Source organism: Nilaparvata lugens, chromosome 5, assembly GCF_014356525.2.
Source record: "Nilaparvata lugens isolate BPH chromosome 5, ASM1435652v1, whole genome shotgun sequence".
NCBI lineage: Eukaryota > Metazoa > Arthropoda > Insecta > Hemiptera > Delphacidae > Nilaparvata > Nilaparvata lugens.
In genome coordinates, this window is record NC_052508.1 from 12066120 (window position 1) to 12088114 (window position 21995).

General features: G+C 35.1%; 1 protein-coding gene across 1 annotated transcript in view; it reads right to left on the reverse strand.

Moving 5' to 3' along the window:
• LOC111058004 (lipase member H-B) overlaps positions 1–21452 on the reverse strand; it is a 54646-nt gene extending 33194 nt beyond the window's left edge. The window contains exon 1 of the mRNA XM_039429378.1: positions 21329–21452. The gene's annotated coding sequence lies outside the window, so the exon portion shown is untranslated. The remainder of the gene's footprint in view (positions 1–21328) is intronic.
• Between the last annotated feature and the right edge of the window lie 543 nt (positions 21453–21995).

Sequence of the window (21995 nt, forward strand, 5' to 3'; positions counted from 1 at the left end):
ATTTTTACGAGCGGTCAAAGGTTGTAGTAGACTGGATAAAATAAGGAATCTGTCAAATTGCCAAAAAAATCATCATTGTAATGCTTGGAAACTGAACTACGATCTAGTTATGAACCATTCTCCCATTCTTCTCCACCAGGAAAATGGATATCATGCCCTGAAGTAACAGAGAATTTAAATCAATCACAAGCTATCCAATAAGAGAGCAGCAACTCAGTCGTCATCACAAAGGGAGAATTTAACCAATCACAAGTCAACCAATGAGAGAGTAGCGATTGCGTTATGAGAGTTGAGAAATGGAGAATTCAAGCAAACACAAGCCAACCAATGAGGGATTGGCGATATTGTTGTAATGGCGGCAGCTTTGGGGGGGGAGTGAGAGATTTCAACCAATCACAAACTATGAGAGAGATTGAATGTCATGGGGAAAGCATCACATTAGTTTATTCGAATAGACCAGAATGCATAACAGATATATAAATGATGCATCATCAAAATCTTCTGGTAAATACAGTAGTAGAATCATCAACCATGTTATCCTAAAACGTATTTTTCGGGTAACTATGTTTTTGTACTTTTTGTGTAGTTCAGAAGTTAGTATTGTGGTAATTATTCATATTAAAAAAAAATATCAAGAAATTCTCGAAACCACAGATTTTATTAAAAGTAGAAAGGCCGGATTCGGTTGTTACACCATTGTCAATCTTTGATGAACTGAACGACCTGAACATTGTCAGCCTTCCTATTTTCACTGTATTTCCTTCCTGTATTTTTGACAATGTCTTTTAATCTATATATATATAAAAGCGAAATGGCACTCACTCACTGACTGACTGACTGACTCACTCTCTCACTCGCAGAACTAAAAATCTACCGGACCAATAACGTTCAAATTTTGTAGGTATGTTCAGTTGGCCCTTTAGAGGCGCACTAAGAAATCTTTTGGCAATATTTTAACTCTAAGGGTGGTTTTTAAGGGTTTAAAGTTTGTCTTTTAGCATGTATGTTCTTCTTATTCTCTTAATTTATAATTGAAAAATGTCCATACCATATGTTAATATAGAACTATAATCTAAAGAGAGTACCTCTTCGAAACAGTTGTTAACTGGTAACTAAATTAATAATTTTGTCAGGTTGGCATTAAGTTGAGTTGACTTTGTTAGGTTGGCACCAAGTTGAAGATTGAAATGCATTTATCACGGAAAAATTGATTGGGCACCGTCACTTCAATCAGAGCTATTCCTGGGAATATTATATTACTAGCCGGCAGGCTCGCTTCGCTCGCCATATCCGTTTAGTCAGACGTTTAGTCTGGACCCCCGACTGGATCGTCCTAACATATGATAAAAATGCTCAAATGAAAAATGCAGGCGAGCGAAGCAAGCCTGCCGATCTCATTCTTGGACGATCCAGTCGGGGGTCCAGGGGGCGGAGCCCCCTGGCTAGACGGATATGGCGAGCGAAGCGATCCTGACAGCTAGTTTAGTATATTTTTGTACACATCATTAGTCATCTGCTGGATTATACCCCGAGAGTATAGAATTCAATACATTAAAGCTCATTTGCATAGTTATCAGTTTCAATTGTTCAACCTAAATAATTACAGGTCACAAAATAAATAAAACAAATTTGAAAAGAGAAAGAAGGATAATATTATAGCAGACTTTCAAATAATTATGTACTGTACTTCTTGTTCTCCAGTATTGAATCAATAGTATGTATTTTGAATCGATAAACCCGGATTCATCTGCAGGTGAGAGAAATATTATGACAGACTTTCAAATGTGTTCTCATTCTTGATTATTAAATAGTTCGGAACGACAGACATGAAATTGAATACTACTAATAAAACATCTCTGAAAACTGAGAGAATATTATGGCAAACTTTCCAATGAGTACTTGTTCATGATCATAGTTTTAATGGATCTATTTGATTCGCATTTCTTATCAATTACAGCCAAATATCATAGTATCAATCGATCAAATCTCAATCAACTTTCTCGTTACGCTCAAACACTACCATCTCCAACCACAGATATGAAATATTTTAATGACACATTATTTCGATTCCTCGTTCCATATAATTGTCGGTCAGCTGGTGTTTTTAAGACACGGCGTCAACTATAATTTTATGAGTCAATGAGCGCAAGTTCTAGGTCATCGACCGAAGATTCACTATAGACTGTCAGTATTGTTGCAATTGAACGCATTGATGTTACTCATGAGTGATAACTGACAGCTTATAGATTTACTTTGAATTGTCAGTATTGATTGAGTGGGATACATTGATGTTAATCTATAAGGAATGCTGTCAGTTTAATTTGAAAAGATTCTCAGTGAGTTTTCGGTATTTTTTAATCGCTATAGCTGGAGGAGAGTCCAGCGGTGGTCAATCCAGAGACAAAAAAGAGAAAAGACCGAAAGAGAAAGAGCGTTCACTCTCCGAAAACGTTCACTTTTATTTCTTCCACTATCACCGGTGCCACTTTTTCGGAGATAATTGGGAAGAAGACAAAGGATGAGAGAAAAAAGTTGTTATAACCCTGGCTTGTTCAGTTCTCGTCTCTGAATCTCGTTAAAAATAAAATACAGAAAGGTGACTTATGGTCGATGCTTCTAGGAGCACAGATATAAATGACTATGTCTACGGTTGTCTGTGGGTTAAGAGATATGAATCTGAAAACTGGCATAGTATCTATAGAGAATGATAAAAATTATAGATAAGTATCATTATTTGAATGTGGGTATGTTTGTTTGATAAAGTCAAACTCAGAGTCTCAGAGTTGACTTTGAGTTGCTCACAGGCAATTAGTCTGTCAAATGGAATGAAAGAACTCACGTTGCATAGAGTTTTTGAAATTGAGAAACCAACTATTTTTATTTATAAAATAACCATGAAAGTTAAGTTCATCCGTGGAAGTGGATGGAATGTAGAATTAGATATGAATCTATAAACCGGTACAGTAGGCTATCTAATAGATATATATATTTATTTAAATTGCATATTGTTGTGAAGATGATATTGTGGTAGATATTTATATTGAATAGAAGCGATTTTAAAACGTTGTTTTCCCATTTCCTAAGAGTTGTCATCAAGTTTCTCACATACCATCTTATACTAGACTACTCTCACAGGAACTCCCGTCTCCCCATCATAATATATTATGGTTTCACAATATTCTAAAATAGAAGATTCTTCTGAAATACATTAGGCATGTGTGTAGAAGTTCGTTTCATCTAAACTCAATCACTTGCTCAATAAGTTCAACTCACTCTCTGAGCGAGTTAGGTTTCCGATATTCGAAACTCTCTGCTCTTTCAAAGAGAGAGCAAGAAAAAGTAGTTCATGAGTTGATTTCATCAGTAGAATTCATCAGTTTCGTGACTGTCGGTCCCGGCTGAAGTATGACATTCGTAAGGCCCATTGACGGCTCAAATGATATATTCAGACGAGGTGGATCTTCCGTCAGGAACTCCTAACCAATAAAAGCCATACGATTATTATTATTATTATTATATTATTATTATTATTATTATTTATTATTATTATTATTATTATTATTATTATTATTATTATTATTATTATTATTATTATTATTATTATTATTATTATTATTATCAGTTTCATTGAAATTTGATATTTGTATAGAAATAAAGCCACACAATAACAATGAATAGTGAATCTCAACTACCTAAATTTTAATCTGGTAGGCCTATTAAGCTGCAACAATATCTATGTATGTACTCGGATTATTGGTCCAATTGCAATTTTTAATTGATTAAATCAAGATGAATGCTTGGTGTTGGTTCGAAAACTACCTGAAATTATAGGACATAATCATCTCTTAACATCGTTCATCTAGTCAATCAAACAAAAGCTAAATGTTCATTATGTAATCATCAGCAAAATATGTATTTACAAGCGGATATACGGATAATCAAATCAAGTGAGCCTGTATAGCTTATTGATAATTTAGTAGCGTGAAGTATAGTAAACTCCAGTTCCAGTTCTAAACTTATTGACTCAGTCTTTCGAATGAGGGAAACATACTTTCTGGATGAAAATTATCCAACTATCTATTGAATCTTCTTCTTCTTCTACTTCTTCTTCTACTTCTTCTTCTTCTTTTACTTCTTCTACTTTTCTTCTTCTTCTACTTCTTCTTCTTTCATTCAAGTTTTAAGCTCTTGCCTGTTCCGACTCACACTGTTTCGATATAGAACTATTTATCTTCTTTCTGCATGTAAGTATCTCTCTTAATATGAAAGATTAATAAAGAATAGCGATCCAATTGTATTCATTAGATTAGAATAATTACTGATCATTCAAAGGGAATAGAGCGACGATAAATTCACTTGATTCTATTCCTACTATACTGTATTCTCAGCTCTCAATTTTTACTGCACTTCCCACTTATTTCATAGGCCTATATGCATTTATACAACATCGAAAGCGACATACTCCATCGTGCGTGTAAAAGGAGAAAGGACATAATAAATGAGATGTTACAGCTTTTCATCTAATAGATAACTCACACGTGTCTTTTTAATCATAATACTATACATCGTAGTGTGAGAAAAAGCTGGGAGTTACACTGTCATTTATTTAGTTTCACCTGCGTTTCATGATAACTTTCCCATCGTGGCAGGATGTCAACATGTTCGATAATGAGTCAATAAGTCATTGCTTTGCTTGTTAAGGACAACACACGACATCTGATCCCAAGGGAAAATTCTCACTGACTTCGTAGGCGGCCTATGTAGATTTATTTCCTAGCTATAGTAAATAAATAAATCTCTTTTTCTTAGCGCCTGCTTCTCCCGTTGGAAGGTGACCGCATGAGCCAACTCCTCTGAATATATTTATGGTTCCTGAGTTGTGAAATCGCTCTCGGTGGTTCGGAATCCACCTAAAACTGTAGTTCCATTTATAATCATCCGTCTCATTACCCACGCACAAGCCTAGCTCATGTGGGCATCACCCTTAGCGACAAACAATAGTAATACGATCATTCAACTACAATTGTTTGCAATTGATTAAATTGAATTATTCACCGTAGGCTACCATAACAAATAGATAGATTTCAACAGAGTACGTACTCAAATCCTGTACAAAACATTAATCGGCTCTAGCTGAAATAATCCTAAATTGATGAGTATGACTACAAATTATACTATAGAACAATATAACTTAGAGAATATGAGAATAATATGTGGTATCATCCACTATTATAACATCGTGTGACCTGGCTGGCTCAGGTCTGGTGTCATAGTTTTCAGGTCGCAACTGATCAATTTCAGGGCCTCTGACATGACCTAACGACTGATTTTTTGGCACCCGGGACCGACTTGTTCAACAGTATAATTTAATACACTTTTCCAACGTATTGTTGGCTGTTCTAATTGAATAAATAATTTTCTCCTCTAGTGTGCGTGATAACTGTGACTCCTTGGATCTTTTTCACAAAGGAGTTTGAAACAAAGAGGCCTACGATATTATTTCCCATCTCGCTCACTCATACATCTCTTCCAGCTTTCTTCCCACTCTTCCTTTTTTTCCAGATCACATCCAAGTTCAATTTCACGTTGATTCTTTCGGCTCTCCATCTCTACGGAATAATGATAATAATTTCATGATACTCTTTCATCTTTCAAGTAAGTGGAAGCTGGAGGAAACTATACATATCGTGAGACATGCGAAAACTGCTCATAAGCTTCCACAGAATTTCGTTTATATTCACAAATAATGTACCAGGATACATCTGTATAAGTCTGATACTGGCAGCTCAATTTCAAATTCAATCTAAATAAAGTACTTGATCCTTTTATTGTGCTGATTTTGGTTTTGGTTGTGATCGAAAATAGTGAATTTAAAATTATTGACAAGGCTATTAAAATTGATGGAATTTACAAATTGAATAAGAGATGATCATCTTCTAGATCTGAACCTAGCGTGAACAAGGATTGTTTCCCAAAAAGATAGAGTAGGCTATTTACAATCTGCATGATCAAGTTTAAAATTTGAATCATTGTATATTCTTGGGAGTGGCATAAAGCACAATGATTATTTTTCTACACTTTTCTCTTTTCTCTGCCCAATTTCTCTCTTAAAACTCCAATTTCATTTGATGAATAGAATTTCTTTTGAGGCAGTATATTATGTAGAATCGACTGTTGAATATTGATAGTATGTTGAAATGATTCAATATTAGACTGTGTACAAATCAGTTTTTACAGAATTTTTTAAATATGATCAGAATAATATGGTGATTTTTTCATAATCATTTTTTTTCATGATAATGGGTATAGCAATAAAGCTTCGCATGGTTCAAATCTGATGGTTTCATCTAGGCATGAAGCATTGCTATAGTAAGGTCCACGTTATAATAACAGTGTTTGTTTAGCAATGGTATTGCTGTCCTAGTCTATCATTCAACAAAGCGGATAGCGCTATCTCTTTCTCGCTTTGCTCTATTGCCAGATCATCTTTCAACAATGTAGAATTAATAAATGATTGACAAAATATTTCATATTAATAATGAAATTATTTAAAAATATAATTTCTTGCTCAATAGAATATAATTGATTATTTCAAACTAGAATGAACAGTTAATACATCAAGAAACCTGTATCAGCTACCGTCTATAGAAGGCATTGACAAGAGAGAGGATAGGCAAAATTGTTCTGCTGTCTTTCTTCCCTGCCATTATAACGTGAACCTCACTATAGCAAAGTGTTCTGAGTTATCATATAGCTAAAGCTGCGTTCACACCAAAGTTATTAACAAAATGTTAATAACTTAATCCCTATAGATTCTATTAGATTGAATTCAAGTTATCATACACATGATGATCATATGTGTTTGTCAAGTTCCGTTCAATCTAATAGAATCTATAAGGATTAAGTTATTAGAATTTTGTTAGTAGCTCTGGTGTAAACACGGCATAACACTTGTTGTGACTAACAAAGTGTGCGGAGACTTCTGCAAAAATCCAGATGTTTAGAAGTTAAAAGGAGGAGAGAAGTGTCATACATGTATAACACACGTATAATACATTGATGATATCATTTTCCTATGATAGAAGAGATAACATAATCAAGAAATCAAAACTTTGATTATTATTGAACGAAAATCCCAATAAAATGCTGTAAATCACCCCGAAGACTTCTGCTACTGCAAATATTGACAACAGGGTAAACAGCTAGATGGAAATTCGATAAGCGCTACTATACAAAAATTATTTGTCAGCCCGAGAATCGAACCCAGTACCTCCTAATTGCCGGTCAGGAATGCTTACCCTTACAACAAACTGACAATTTCTGGATAGCATCGCTCATTTTATACAAAGCCATAGCAGCCAGCCAGTCAAATACAACTTCCAATTTTTCCATCCGAAATCAAAGCCTATTTCATAATTCACGTTTTCAGAGCAAATATTTCTCTTTCCTTGTTCCATCATCGAATTATATACTATTTTCCTTTCCTTATTAATTTCATCTTCGAAGTATATATTTCACTTTCTTTGTTTCAGCATCAAATTATATATTTCTCTTTCCTTGTTCTATTATCTATTATCTTCCTTTCTATTATCCTCCTATTTCCTCCTATATCCTCCTTATCTTCCTATTATCTATTATCTTCCTTTCCTTGTTTCATAATACAATCATATATTCTTCATTTCCTTCTTCAATCATCGGATTGCATTGATCACGAACCAATTGCATTACGAATTACATTGTACCACGAACCAACACATTCGAAATTGAAAGTAGATACACCTTTTCCGGTAAACTGATAACAACTACTCGGTTCCTTTATTTTGAGAGAATTTAATGACGTCACTGTTAGAGGTCAAGTGTGAGGCTAATTCATGACCAGAGCTGGAATTGGAAAAAGTGACCAGACTGGTTGCTGCTCTAATTATTTCTGTCGAGACCGACAGACGATTCCGTTACCAATATTCTGGCGTCTGACAACAAATTATAGTCTTGTTCCAGTGGGCAGACACTTTTTCTAGAAAATATCATACCGCAACATTGTTTGAGCTGGTGGGTACCCATCCTGAACTGATGAGTCTCATGAATTTTAGAAATCCTGTGAATTGAGAAACACTTTGAACACATCTAGTTGGAATCTTATCTTCAAAATAATTGAACCATATGAATAAATTTTAGAAGTCTTGTGATAGAGAGCCTGTATGTATTTCAATAATTATCTATAGAACAGAAGATCATGTTTTAAACATTTTAGAGCAGGATCAACCGTTTCCAGGATGACCAAATTCACTAGATAGACTGGTTGATAAGATATGCTTTGTAATCGATATGAAATATATTATACTAGAAACAGATGTTCCTTTTCTAATTCCGACCATATGATTTGGTGATTTTTTTATAAAATTGTATGTACTATTAATGAAGTTTGAACATTAATTCTGAAAAATCTAGAAGGACAATTGAAATTTGGGCTTCCAGGTGCACGAGATGGATATTTTTAGAATCTATGTTCAAAATTTGGAGATCTAAATCATTCCCGTTTTCCCGGTATGCAATCCACAAGTTGACATGTTTAGATGCGAACAAACGAACACACAAACTAACGCAACCCTACTCTCTCTTATTATATAGATTAGCATACTAGCTCACCCGGCGAACTTCGTACCGCCAAAAAAGTCAATGTATCTCATGTCTTGACTTGACTTTATTTGGTGAATCGTGAAATTTATCTGACAATCGATAGTTCCATTTATATCTCAATACGGACTTCCTATGTGCTTAATACTACCGTTTAATACCAGTAAACAATTTTATCACAGAATGACGTTTTTATTACAGCTGGTAAGTTTAGATGCTAAATCATATCATCACAACATGATCTTCAATCATGATCATATTCCCGTTCTACGTTAGCCGCAATTCGAAAACATAGGTCTGTAAAATGGATTAATATAATTATAATTAATATTAGCACCCCTATCAAAATTTCTGGTCAGAAACCATCCCCAATATTCACACAACATATTCCCAAAGTTTCATGCCGTTCTGTCAAGTAGTTTTCGAGTCTATAGGGAACAAACAAACACACAAACAGACGTTCATTTATATATATATATATATATATATATATATACAGGGTGTTTCAGAAGTAGTGTCGAGAATTTTAGGGTATTGTACCTGGATGCTAGGAGACTACAAATGTCATATTTGAAGTGTCCAAAACTCAGCGGTTATCCTTATAGCTGCCATTTTGTTTTTTTCACTTAAAAATTTTTATCTCAAGAACGAAATGTTGTATTGATCTGAAATTTGGCATGAATATTTATGCTATAAAGACTCAACTATAAAAAATATAAAAAAAATTTTTCGTTGAAATTTTTCAAAATGGCGGCCATTTTAAATTTTTGATGGCGAATATCTCGAAAACCGTCCATTTTACAGAAAATTTACGAGAGACAAAAAAGTTAGCAAATTTTTTCACGATTCCAATGATACCTAATTTATTAAGATTGGTCGAAGAATAACAGAGAAATTAATTTTTTTCGTACTGCATGCATGACCACTTTTCACCATTTAAAGATCAATATTAATTTTTTAATTCCAGATGTATTTAAGATGAAGCTTTGAAACTCGGTATGGCTCCATATGGGCAAACAGATGAGTTTACAATGGTTTTCAGATGATAATGTTTGTCTTGTAAAAGTATTGTTGTTTCATTAAAAGTAAAGAACCAGATGTAGTGCTTCCTATTTCTTAGTCTCACGTTTCCTAGGTCTTATTTCTATCTTAAATTTCCAGTTTCAATATTTTCTTACGTTGCTTCTACACAAATATTTAATTATTGTATGGAATTTAGTTCGCTGGAGTACACCGATATTCACTTCATGTATGGAGCAGCTCTTGGCAATGCGACCGAAGCAAGAAGAATGTATGCAGCTGCATTTCCAAACCGCCGTCTCCCTTCCGACAAGGTGTTCACAAGAACTCACAATCGGCTGAGAGAAGTTGGTTCATTTGAACGGAACAGGGTAATTGCTGGTAGGCCTCGAGCAGTTCGAAATGTTGCTTTTGAAGAGGAAGTATTGCAGAAATTCGATTTCAATCCAGGAACGAGTACGAGAGCAGTTGCAAAGCAAATCAATTCAAGTGCTTCTTCTGTGTGGCGTGTACTAAACAAGGAAAGACTTCACCCCTTCCGCTTTCAAAAAGTTCACTCATTGGTTGAACGCGACTATGAGCCAAGAGTAAACTGTGCCCGTTGGTTTCTTCAGCAAGACATTATCCAACCAAATTTTCTAGAAAATGTGTTATTTACCGATGAGTCCAGCTTTACAAGAGAAGGAATCTTCAACTCTCGCAACAGTCACGTCTGGGCCTTAGACAATCCTCATGAGGTCAAAGTGCGTGGTTATCAGCATAGATTTTCGCTGAATGTTTGGACGGGTATCTTAGGTAATCGCGTGATTGGACCATACATTCTTCCTAATCGTCTGAATTCTCCCACGTACATTACTTTTTTAAGAGACATACTACCAGAAATTTTGGAAGATGTGCCTCTTGCAAACAGATATAATATTTGGTTCCAACATGATGGTGCCCCTGCTCATTTCAGAAATGTTGTTACGGACTTTCTGAACATGACCTATCGTCAGCGGTGGATTGGGCGGGGTGGACCAGTACCGTGGCCCGCACGTTCACCTGACCTCAAACCTTTAGATTTTTTTTTCTGGGGCCATATGAAAGACCTTGTTTACAGCACGCCAGTAGAAAACGAAGAAGACCTTGTGGCAAGAGTGGTTGCTGCAGCAGGTGCCATTCAAGATGATGAAAATGCTTTTATAGCAGTTCGACGGTCCATGATTGAAAGGTGCAGACTGTGTAATCAAGTTGAAGGACGGCATTTTGAGCAATTGCTGCATTAGTATCAGTGAACCGATTTGAGTGAAATTAATATTTTTCAATGTAAAATAAAATTCGGAGGAAAGTTATTCTTGTATATTTCTGTAATAAGAACGGTTTTCATGAAATTATAAAAAAAATTAATATTGATCTTTAAATGGTGAAAAGTGGTCATGCATGCAGTACGAAAAAAATTAATTTCTCTGTTATTCTTCGACCAATCTTGATAAATTAGGTATCATTGGAATTGTGAAAAAATTTGCTAACTTTTTTGTCTCTCGTAAATTTTCTGTAAAATGGACGGTTTTCGAGATATTCGCCATCAAAAATTTAAAATGGCCGCCATTTTGAAAAATTTCAACGAAAAAAATTTTTTTTGTTTTTTATAGTTGAGTCTTTATAGCATAAATATTCATGCCAAATTTCAGATCAATACAACATTCCGTTCTTGAGATAAAAATTTTTAAGTGAAAAAAACAAAATGGCAGCTATAAGGATAACCGCTGAGTTTTGGACACTTCAAATATGACATTTGTAGTCTCCTAGCATCCAGGTACAATACCCTAAAATTCTCGACACTACTTCTGAAACACCCTGTATATATATATATAGATTATGAGAGCATCTCAACATGACTGTGACTATTGCATGAGGCATTTTATCTCATTTATTTAACGGATGCATTATCATTATTCTGTCACTTAAAAAATAATAAATTTTAACAATAAGTTGTTTATTTAAAATTTGTACCCATCTTACGCAAAATATTGATGAGTTCCCCTATTCGTGGAAATAAACTCCCAGTTACTACCGCTGGAAAAATTAAATCTAAAGGTGCGTACAGATATACGCCCCGCGAACATGAGCAATTCACTTTTAATCAGCTGATTATATCTGTATTTTTACAGAAACGGTAAGATACAGATATAAAAAGCTTGGCATCAGCTGATTAAAGGTGAATTGCTCATGTTCGCGGCGCGTAAATCTGTACGCACCTTTAGAAAGACATGCAATAGCCAAGTACATTTTTTGGAACCAATAGGGCAAATAATTCCTTATTCAATTGGCCTTTCTTATCAGTTTTAATTCAATTGAATATTTGATACATTGAATTAAATCTTAATGGCTCAATCGTATACAAGTGATATCTAAATCTGATCATAAAAGAAATGATCTACAAGCAAGAAGCCTGCAGTAAATAGTATACACTATTTTTTCATGCTCTTCGATTGTTGCGAACCAGAATCTCTGTAAATTATGTTGATTAGAAATTTGAAAAACAATCGTATTGTTTTGTGAAAGTGAGTAAACGTCTCATCAATATTCAAATAACAGGTAGAATGGAAAACGAGTTCTAGCAGGATTTATCTGGAGAAGCATTTGAACATTGGAATTATACATGGATTCAGATGAAGATCCAGAAGGGAGCAGTGCCGTGATAAGAAGGCGAATACGAAATACTTGTGGCTTATGATTCATGAGAATAATATTCATGGAAAAGATAGGTCTTAAGCCAGTCCAACACACACATCATTTTTTAGGACGTACGATTTTTCGCCACCCTTATAAATTCTATTAGATTGAACAGATACTGTCAAATAGATTATATGTTTGTCGAGTTCCATGGTATGATTGGATTCAATGGCATTTGGAAGTTCCATAGTTCATGATTCATAAGGACGGCAAAAAACTAACATCCAAAAATCGATGTGTGCTGAGCTGGCTTTATAGTGCTACTAGCCGTCAGGCTCGCTTCGCTCGCCATATCCGTCTAGCCAGGGGGCTCCGCCCCCTGGACCCCCGACTGGATCGACCAAAAATGAAATCAGCAGGCTCGCTTCGCTCGCCTGCATTTTTCATTTGAGCATTTTTATCATATGTTAGTCGGGGGCCAGACTAAACGTCTGGCTAAACGGATATGGCGAGCGAAGCGAGCCTGACGGCTAGTAATATAATATTCCCAGGATTGAAGTAGTAGTGCCCAATCAATTTTTCCGCGATAAATGCATTTAAATCTTCAACTTGGTGCCAACCTAACAGAGTCAACTCAACTTAATGGCAACCTGACAAAATTATTAATTTAGTTGCCAGTTAACAACTGTTTCGAAGAGGTACTCTATCTAGATTATAGTTCTATAGTAACATATGATAAGGAAATTTCAATTATAATTAAGAGATTGGGAGAAGAAGAATATACATGCTAAAAGACGAACTTTAAATCCTTAAAAATAACCCTTAGAGTTAAAATATTCCCAAAATATTTCTTAGTGCGCCTCTAAAGGGCCAACTGAACGTACCTACCAAATTTGAACGTTTTTAGTCCGGTAGATTTTTAGTTCTGCGAGTGAGTGAGTGAGTGAGTGAGTGAGTGAGTGAGTGAGTGAGTCAGTCAGTCAGTCAGTCAGTGAGTGAGTGCCATTTCGCTTTTATATATATAGATATTTATGGATAAAGCTAATTTGGAAATGATTAATGAATATACAAGTGGAGATTATGACAGTTTGAGAGAGTTATGAATGATACAACAGACCAATCACGATGAATATACAGATTATAGCCACGCCTCTCCCCACACAACTCCTAGCTCCGCCTATACTCTATCCTGATTGGTCAATGCAAAGTTTACAGTATTTCTGAACACAACCAACAGATGGCAACAGGTACTGGGTGGAATACAACTCCTATAGTGAGGTTCACGTTATAATGGCAGTGAAGAAAGATAGGAGAACAACGTTGTCGATCAGTGCTCTAATGTGCTCTGTCTTGCCAATGCCTTCTATAGACAGGCATTCTGATACAGGTTTATTGATGTAATATTAACGGTTCATTCTCGTTTAAAATAATAAATTATATTCTATTAGACAAGAAATTATATTATTCAATAATATCATGATGAATTTACATAATTAAGATGAAATATTTTATTAATTAATTATTAATTCTACATTGTTAAAAGATGATCAGGCAACAGAACAAAGCGAGAAAGGGATAGCCCTATCCGCTTTGGTGGATGATAGACAAGGATAGCCATACCATTGCCTCAGTGGACCTCACTATAGATGGAAGTGGTAATGTCTTTTTAGTTTTAAGCATAGTTATGCTCATTATATCAAGCTATGTACAGTAATAAGCATAATAGCTTATATCTGTATAAGTTAGTACAGAAACTGTAAGATACAGATATAATAAGAAGTTATTCTTAAAGTACGTACAGATTTACGCGCCGCGAACATGAGCAATTCACCTTTAATCAGCTGATGCCAAGCTTTTTATATCTGTATCTTACCGTTTCTTTAAAATACAGATATAATCAGCTGATTAAAAGTGAATTGCTCATGTTCGCGGCGCGTAAATCCTTAACTAGGACAATCAATTTAGAAGATTGTTGCATTTATAATTATTGTTATGGTGGGAAAATGGTAGTCTCTTAGAATAATTCAGAAACATTAAATTCTTCTTTCTTTATTATTTTTTAGAATATTTATTTTATCAATCGGTATTATTCTATGACAAAATAAATGAATTTGAATAAGCATAGCATCAGCTCCTGAAAATCGAAATGCGCGTGTTCGTGGTGCATAAGTCTGTACGCACCTCTAAATCCACACCGTTGTTTATTGGAAGCAGTTTGTTTGAGGTACCGGTAGGTTTTTCAGTTAAAGATACTGGTACTATTAAATTAAAGGTACAGTTCAAGAGACCTCTCCTGTTTTTGAGATGCCTGCAAATTGTTTTTGTAAATATTCGAATTGGAAAGCGAATGCCATCAGTATAAGTTATGCAAATCAGCTGTGGTCTGGGCGACGACCCGACGACACTTTCGAGTTTCCATTTGTAAAAATTGTGTCTCCGGATTCGTAAGAAATGTTGTCTCTCGATCAGTTGGTGCGGGGTGAGTTACTTTGACCGGTGTGTCTTATCCTGAAAACGATCCTTGGAAGGAAGAAGAACCTCGCTTTGCTTTGGTCCTGGGGCGCATTACTTCAGTTTAAAGTTGTTGGCACACTGTCCTACAAGCAAACCAGTTGTCAGTTGCCGGCAACTGAGAACTTGAACTGCTTTCCTATAAGAAGAAATTCCAGCGCGACCCTGTTTAACCTTTCATTGGCGTATAAATTTTATTTTCACTACACGATCACTACACGATGTCCTGCGCTTTCCAGATGCTCCGACCACTTTTACTCTGACGTCATTACAGATCTTATGGCTTCAACTTTACCCTGTAGTGAGGTCCACGTTATAATGGCAGTGTTTGATTAGCAGTGGTACTGCTATCCTTGTCTATCATTCAACAAAGCGGATAGCGCTATCTCTTTCTGCGTTGCTTTGTTGCCAGATTGTCTTTTAAGAATGTTAATAGTCAATTAACAAAGTATTTCATCTTAATTGACCGAGCGAAGTGAGGTCTAAGATTCAAGTCGACGGTTTGGCATTTCTCTTAATGTTTAAATGTTTGAATGATTAAATGTTTTTATGTTGCGCATTTACGGCGAAACGCGGTGATAGATTTTCATGAAATTTGGCAGGTATGTTCCTTTTTTAATTGCGCGTCGACGTATATACAAGGTTTTTGGAAATTTTGCATTTCAAGGATAATATAAGAGGAAAAAGGAGTCTCCTTCTTACGCCAAATTTGAGTAAAAATCAGACTATAGAATTATTCATCATAAATCAACTGACAAGTGATTACACAGATGTGTGGAGAAGCCAGTCTATTGCTGTATTTCCATAAGGTCTATAGTTTCAATCAGGTACTTGTGGATGAGAATTCTGCGTGAGGTCTACTGTTCACAGAACTACTAGTAAATATTTTGTTCATTTCATTTCAATAATAGGTATAGCTGCTTCTTGTATACAATGAAAACAGCTCAAACTATCAAAACAGATACCGTAATTCAGGTAATATCATTTTTTTAAATTTATCTTTTAATCAGTCTAAACTCTAAAGGAATACGTGTTGTTAACTAAAGTTGGTTGTACAGTAGAGAGAGAAATATCAAAAGAGAAATAATTAACAAATCATATGAAAGTAATTCTCTTGCGTGATATGATAAACTAAATAGACTTCTTATTAATTTAGTCTATCCTATACCATTAAACGAGCAAGTTCTGTTTATATGTTTGGATGTTTAGATGTTTAGATGTTTAGATTAGCATATGTTTATATGTTTGTATTTCACCGGATCTCGAAAACGGCTCTAACGATTCTCACGAAATTCAGAGCATAGTAGGTTTATAATATAAAGATTCGATTGCACTAGGTCTCATCCCTGGGAAAACTCTCTGAAGGACATTAAAAGGATAATTATTATTCGTCATAATAATTATTCGTATAATAATTATTTCGTCATCTGTTGATGATGGAAGTGAGTGAGCGAGTTCATGTGTGTCGGACTGTGTCAAAATTATGTCTCAGCTGTTGAACTTTTGTAATCATTCAATCAGGTACTTAGTGCCGGTTGCAAAAAAGCCGGCTATTTTGAATCCTGATTAATTCCAGTAGATCCATCTTTTTTGAATGGTCTTTTCTGATTTGGTTCACGTGAAGTTAATCAGGATCAAAATTTAACCGGCATTTGTGCAACTGGGCCTTTGTGAGGAAAATTTTTGCATTCCTCTGGGAATCAATCTCAATTTACTGTGATTAGATAGAACAGTTCTGTATGAATGTTGTTATAATTTCTTCATTCGTAACATTTTTTTTATGCTTTTGTACTCCAGAGCGAACCTCGGTCCCCGATATTCATAAACTAAATAAACTGTTTATTAATTTAGTCTATGGTGATATTAAACAGGCAGTTCAAACCTGTACTTGAGAAAAGTGACGCTGTATTAACCAGTTTCTTGTCCGATCAGAGATTAAATCGTCCCACAACATTGGCCTTTGTTTATGCTTCTTCATCACATCATGACCATTAATCATCGTTAAAATCTAACGGCTGGTCAGCCTGTGGTTAATCTGATACTCCATCTTGTACTATAAACAGATTGCGGCACTATGACAATGCATAAAATGACCACTGAGAGGAAAGTGTGTGATTTATGACTAAATTAGATTTTGTAGTACCGACAAGATAATTTCCAAAACAAACGTCTTCTTATTCACTTTCCACTCTTTCTCTTACGTATAGCAGGTCAATAAAAAATTCAACACTTCTTGAGCATTTTATCACTTGTAAGACAATTGATTTCTTCTGATGAAACGTAGCCTTAGGGTGAGAACATATTAGGCGTTTTTCATACGTGTCGGCAGGGCAGGAAGCTCTCCGATTGGCTGATTGGGTTGGCGCCTGGAAAAACGCCTAATGGTCTCGCACTTAGTGATCAACTCAACCACTTCTAGGGAAGAATTCGTTTTGAGTTTAGTTGCAATAATATTTTTCCATCAATATAATTGAATCTATAAATTCACGTAATGTAATACACGTATGTACACATATGAGATGTACAAAAATTTGATACTTAATTGGAAATTTGGCTAAATCCTGAAATTGTCATGCTTTTTCAATGTGGGACTGGGTTGGGATGTGGAATCTATGTCTACTAATGACTAGATCAAGTAGTAGTTGACTAGATCAGTTAATCGATTAATAATTATTTTACATCTTGTAGGACCGGACTCCCCGAAGATGATGATGATGATGATGATGATGATGATGATGATGATAATTATGATACATACTGTCACATCACCTATATAAAAAATCTGGTGTGGTACACTCACACAACTTTCCTTGCTGATTGAACTGTAAGCCTCATTCTTAGACGAGAATAATTTAGGGCAATAACATAATGACGACTGGCGGAAAAATATTTGCAACTACAATCAGACTACTGTGTATGTGTATAATTATATATATAATTGTTTTCAGAGTACTTTTTCCTTTGTGTAAATTGTGAAATTCGATTATTTTTTCAAAAGTCGTCAAAACAGCTGCTCTAAAGATGAAATATCTCGACTATGAGTGTGTTCTTTTTATAAACTGCTCTACCTACCTACCTCATGCACCAGAAGGAGGTTACAAAGTCCATTTCTCAAGGATGGGGTGGACTCCCCATTAGTTTCCCAGAAAAAAGACTCATTTCAGTTGATAGAGCTGATGAATAACTATACAGGGTATGATATGAAAAAAATCGGTAAAGTAATTTTTGAGAAAATCGTGAAAAACATGGTTTTTTGGTAATTATCTGCCATTTTTCTCAAGAATATTACGGAGCAATTTTCCCAAAAATGAGACTCATGTCAGTTGATAGGGCTCATGAATATCTATGGTATGAGCTATGAGCTCATACCGTATGAGCTATGAGCTCATGAGCTATCTTTGGTATAAATTTGAAGAAAATCGTTGAAGCCGTTTTCGAGAAAACCGTGAAAAACATGGTTTTTCAGTCATCATCCGCCATTTTTCTCAAGAATATTACGGAGCTCCTGGAATTTTCCCAGAAATGAGACTCATGTCAGTTGATAGGGCTTATAAATAGCTATCTATGGTATAAATTTGAAGGAAATCGTTGAAGCCGTTTTCGAGAAAACCGTGAAAAACATGGTTTTTTAGTCATTATCCGCCATTTTTCTCAATAATATTATGGAGCTCCTGGAATTTTCCCATAAATGAGACTCATGTCAGTTGATAGGGCTTATAAATAGCTATCCATGGTATAAATTTGAAGGAAATCGTTAGAGCCGTTTTTAAAAAAAACGCGAAAAACATGGTTTTTTAGTAATTATCCGCCATTTTTCCCGCCATCTTGAATTGAATTTTATTGAATTTCTTATTGTCGGATCCTTATGGTATAAGGACCTTAAGTTTAAAATTTCAAGTCAATCGGTTAATTAGGAATGGAGTTATCGTGTTCACAGACATACACACATACACACACACACATACACACACACACACACACACATACACACACACAGACTAACACCCAAAAATCATGTTTTTGGACCCAGGGGACCTTGAAACGTATAGAAAACTTGAAACTAGGGTACCTTAATTTTTTTGGAAAGCAATACTTTCCTTACCTATGGTAATAGGGCAAGGAAAGTAAAACTAAAATAAAGGGAATGTAGATCCATTATACAGAGATTCATTCAATTATCCATTGTATATGCATTCAGTTGATCATCAAGAAAAACTTATTCCATTTGACAAAATCTGGTGTGGTACACTCACACAACTTTCCTTGCTCATTGAACTATTTAAAATTTTACATCTATTTTCGCTTAAAAACCTTTCCCCTTATTTTGATCAAATATTTCTCTTGTAAAAAAAACATCCACGGAACAAAGTGCCCGTTTTATAACCCTACCTTAAAATTTCCAATATAGTTCGCTAAATAAACCTAAGCCTCAATATCAAACGAGAATAATTTAGGAGAAAAACATAATGACGATTGACGGCAACATATTTGCAACTACGATCAAACTACTGTATATGTGTATATACAATTGTTTTCAGAGTACCTTTTTCCTTTATGTAAATATTGTGAAATTCGATGTTTTTTTTTTGAAATTCGTCAAAAAAGCTGTTCTACAGATGAAATATCTTGACTATGACTGTGTTCTTTTTATAAACTGCTCTACCTACCCACGGTATATGGAAGAAGAAAAAGTAAAAACCGTGTTCCTACCTACCTCATGCACGAGAAGGAGGTTACAAAGTCCATTTCTCAAGGATTGGGTGGACCCCCATTAGTACCCCAGGAAAAAGACTCATGTCAGTTGATAGAGCTAATAAATAACTATACAGGGTATGGATTTGAAAAAAATCGTTAGAGCCGTTTTTGAGAAAATCGTGAAAAACATGGTTTTTTAGTAACTAATTTTTCTCAAGAATATTACGGAGCTCCTGCAATTTTCACAGAAATGAGACTCACGTCAGTTGATAGGGCTTATAAATAGCTATCCATGGTATAAATTTGAAGAAAATCGTTAGAGCCGTTTTCGAGAAAACCGTGAAAAACATGGCTTTTTAGTCATTATCCGCCATTCTTCTCAAGAATATTACGGAGCTCCTGAAATTTTCCCAGAAATGAAACTCATGCCAGTTGATAGGACATATGAATAGCTATCTATGGTATAAATTTGAAGAAAATCGTTGAAGCCGTTTTCGAGAAAACCGTGAAAAACATGGTTTTTTAGTCATTATCCGCCATTCTTCTCAAGAATATTACGGAGCTCCTGAAATTTTCCCTGAGATGAGACTCAATTTTGAGACTTGAATTTTATTGAATTTCTTATTGTCGGGTCCTCATGGTATAAGGACCTTAAGTTTAAAATTTCAAGTCAATCGGTTAATTAGGAATGGAGTTATCGTGTTCACAGACATACACACACACACACATACACACACACAGACCAATACCCAAAAATCATGTTTTTGGACTCAGGGGACCTTGAAACGTATAGAAAACTTGAAATTGGGGTACCTTAATTTTTTTTGGAAAGCAATACTTTCCTTACCTATGGTAGTAGGGCAAGGAAAGTAAAAATATCTGTGTATCGGACTAGTGTCGATAGCTTTCACAATACAATAGTTGACTCTGGAAATCTCTCAATTTAACTGGATAACTAGGTAGGTACAACAATATTACTTACACTACTACACAGGACTTATTGAAATGAAAGTATTTCAATCAACCAAATAAAACCAAAACTACTAAATTGTCTCAATATAAGTTTATCCGAATAATATTCGGAGTCGTTCTATTGTTATTGATAAACCGATGTACTGGCAATGATTTAAGATCTGATCTGATTAAAAAATGAAAATTAAAGATTTCCAATCTGAATACTTTAATGGTAATGATAGCTGGTGACATTTTCAAGTCTTTCTATCAAACATGATCGAGCATTTAATAGATTTTACGAAAATATACACATGAAATAGGCCTGCTCAGGAATTATTGAGGGACGAAATAATACAGAGTCTATAATGTAAATAGTACAAAAATAATTTAGACTACTAATATTGTTATAGACCCGCGAAATTCGTTCAATGTGAATTCAAAATCAAAATATCTATGTAATTATAACAAACTTAACAATTTCAAATCAGATTAAGCACAAAGAAATTACAATCTCATACATTCACCACAATATCACATCCACTACTCCACACACAGGAAACAGTTTAGGGAAGTGAACTCCTTTTGTAACACTGACACGACATTTTTCCGGTGAAAATTTTGATAAAAATAACAAGAAAGGCCTTCGCCTTGATCACAAAATCTATAACCTAGGTATGAATAGAACAGGTGCCGTTTTTACATGTATAGTAAATAATACTGGTGTATAGTTTTTGTGGTGCGATTGATACGCTTTCACCTCGGCGTGTACCTAGTGATCACATTTTCCATTTTTTGCTAAATAGGTACCTTGGTAAGTTATTATTAGAGAACACGTGTGTGTGGCAGGTAAGCCTCTCACCTGGTGGAGTGACGGAGAAATGGAGGAGGTGTAAGTGTGAGTGAGAGAGAAGTAGTTTGCTGTAAAAGGAGAGAAGACACTCGCGGAACGACGGTTGATGGTGAACTGGTCGACTGGAGTTTCCTTGACCATGACCGGAGAGCGAAAGCATTTTTCCTTCTCCAGTAGGTAGGCTACCCCTTCTTCTGTGTACGGTGTATGGATTTGGTAAAGTTGACTACCCCTCCTTCTGTGTACTGTAGTTGGATAATTATGATATTATAATTGGTTACTGCTCCTTCTGTATACTGTGAATGGATTTGGTATAGTTGGCCACCCCTCCTGCTGGTGACATTCACTTCATCAACATTTCAGTTGATCAAGAACCATCCCGTGTGGGCAACTTCAGTACGTCAAGTTTCTGTTGCTTTCAGAAAATCTAGTGGTTACAGAATCTTAAATTCAATTCTAAAATTGTCCAATAGTTATGTATAATACTAGCATATCCTATCACTCCTACTTGTTTTACTTGTGATTCTTCTTCTTCTCCTTCCCTCCTTTCTTGTCTCCTACTGTCATTACCTTCCTTCACCTCTCCTCTTCCTGTATTTTTTCTCACCGTCGATTTGCCCTGTTTTATTCTCACGTCTCATTCTCCAATCTTCTCATATCGTCTTTTTATCATACA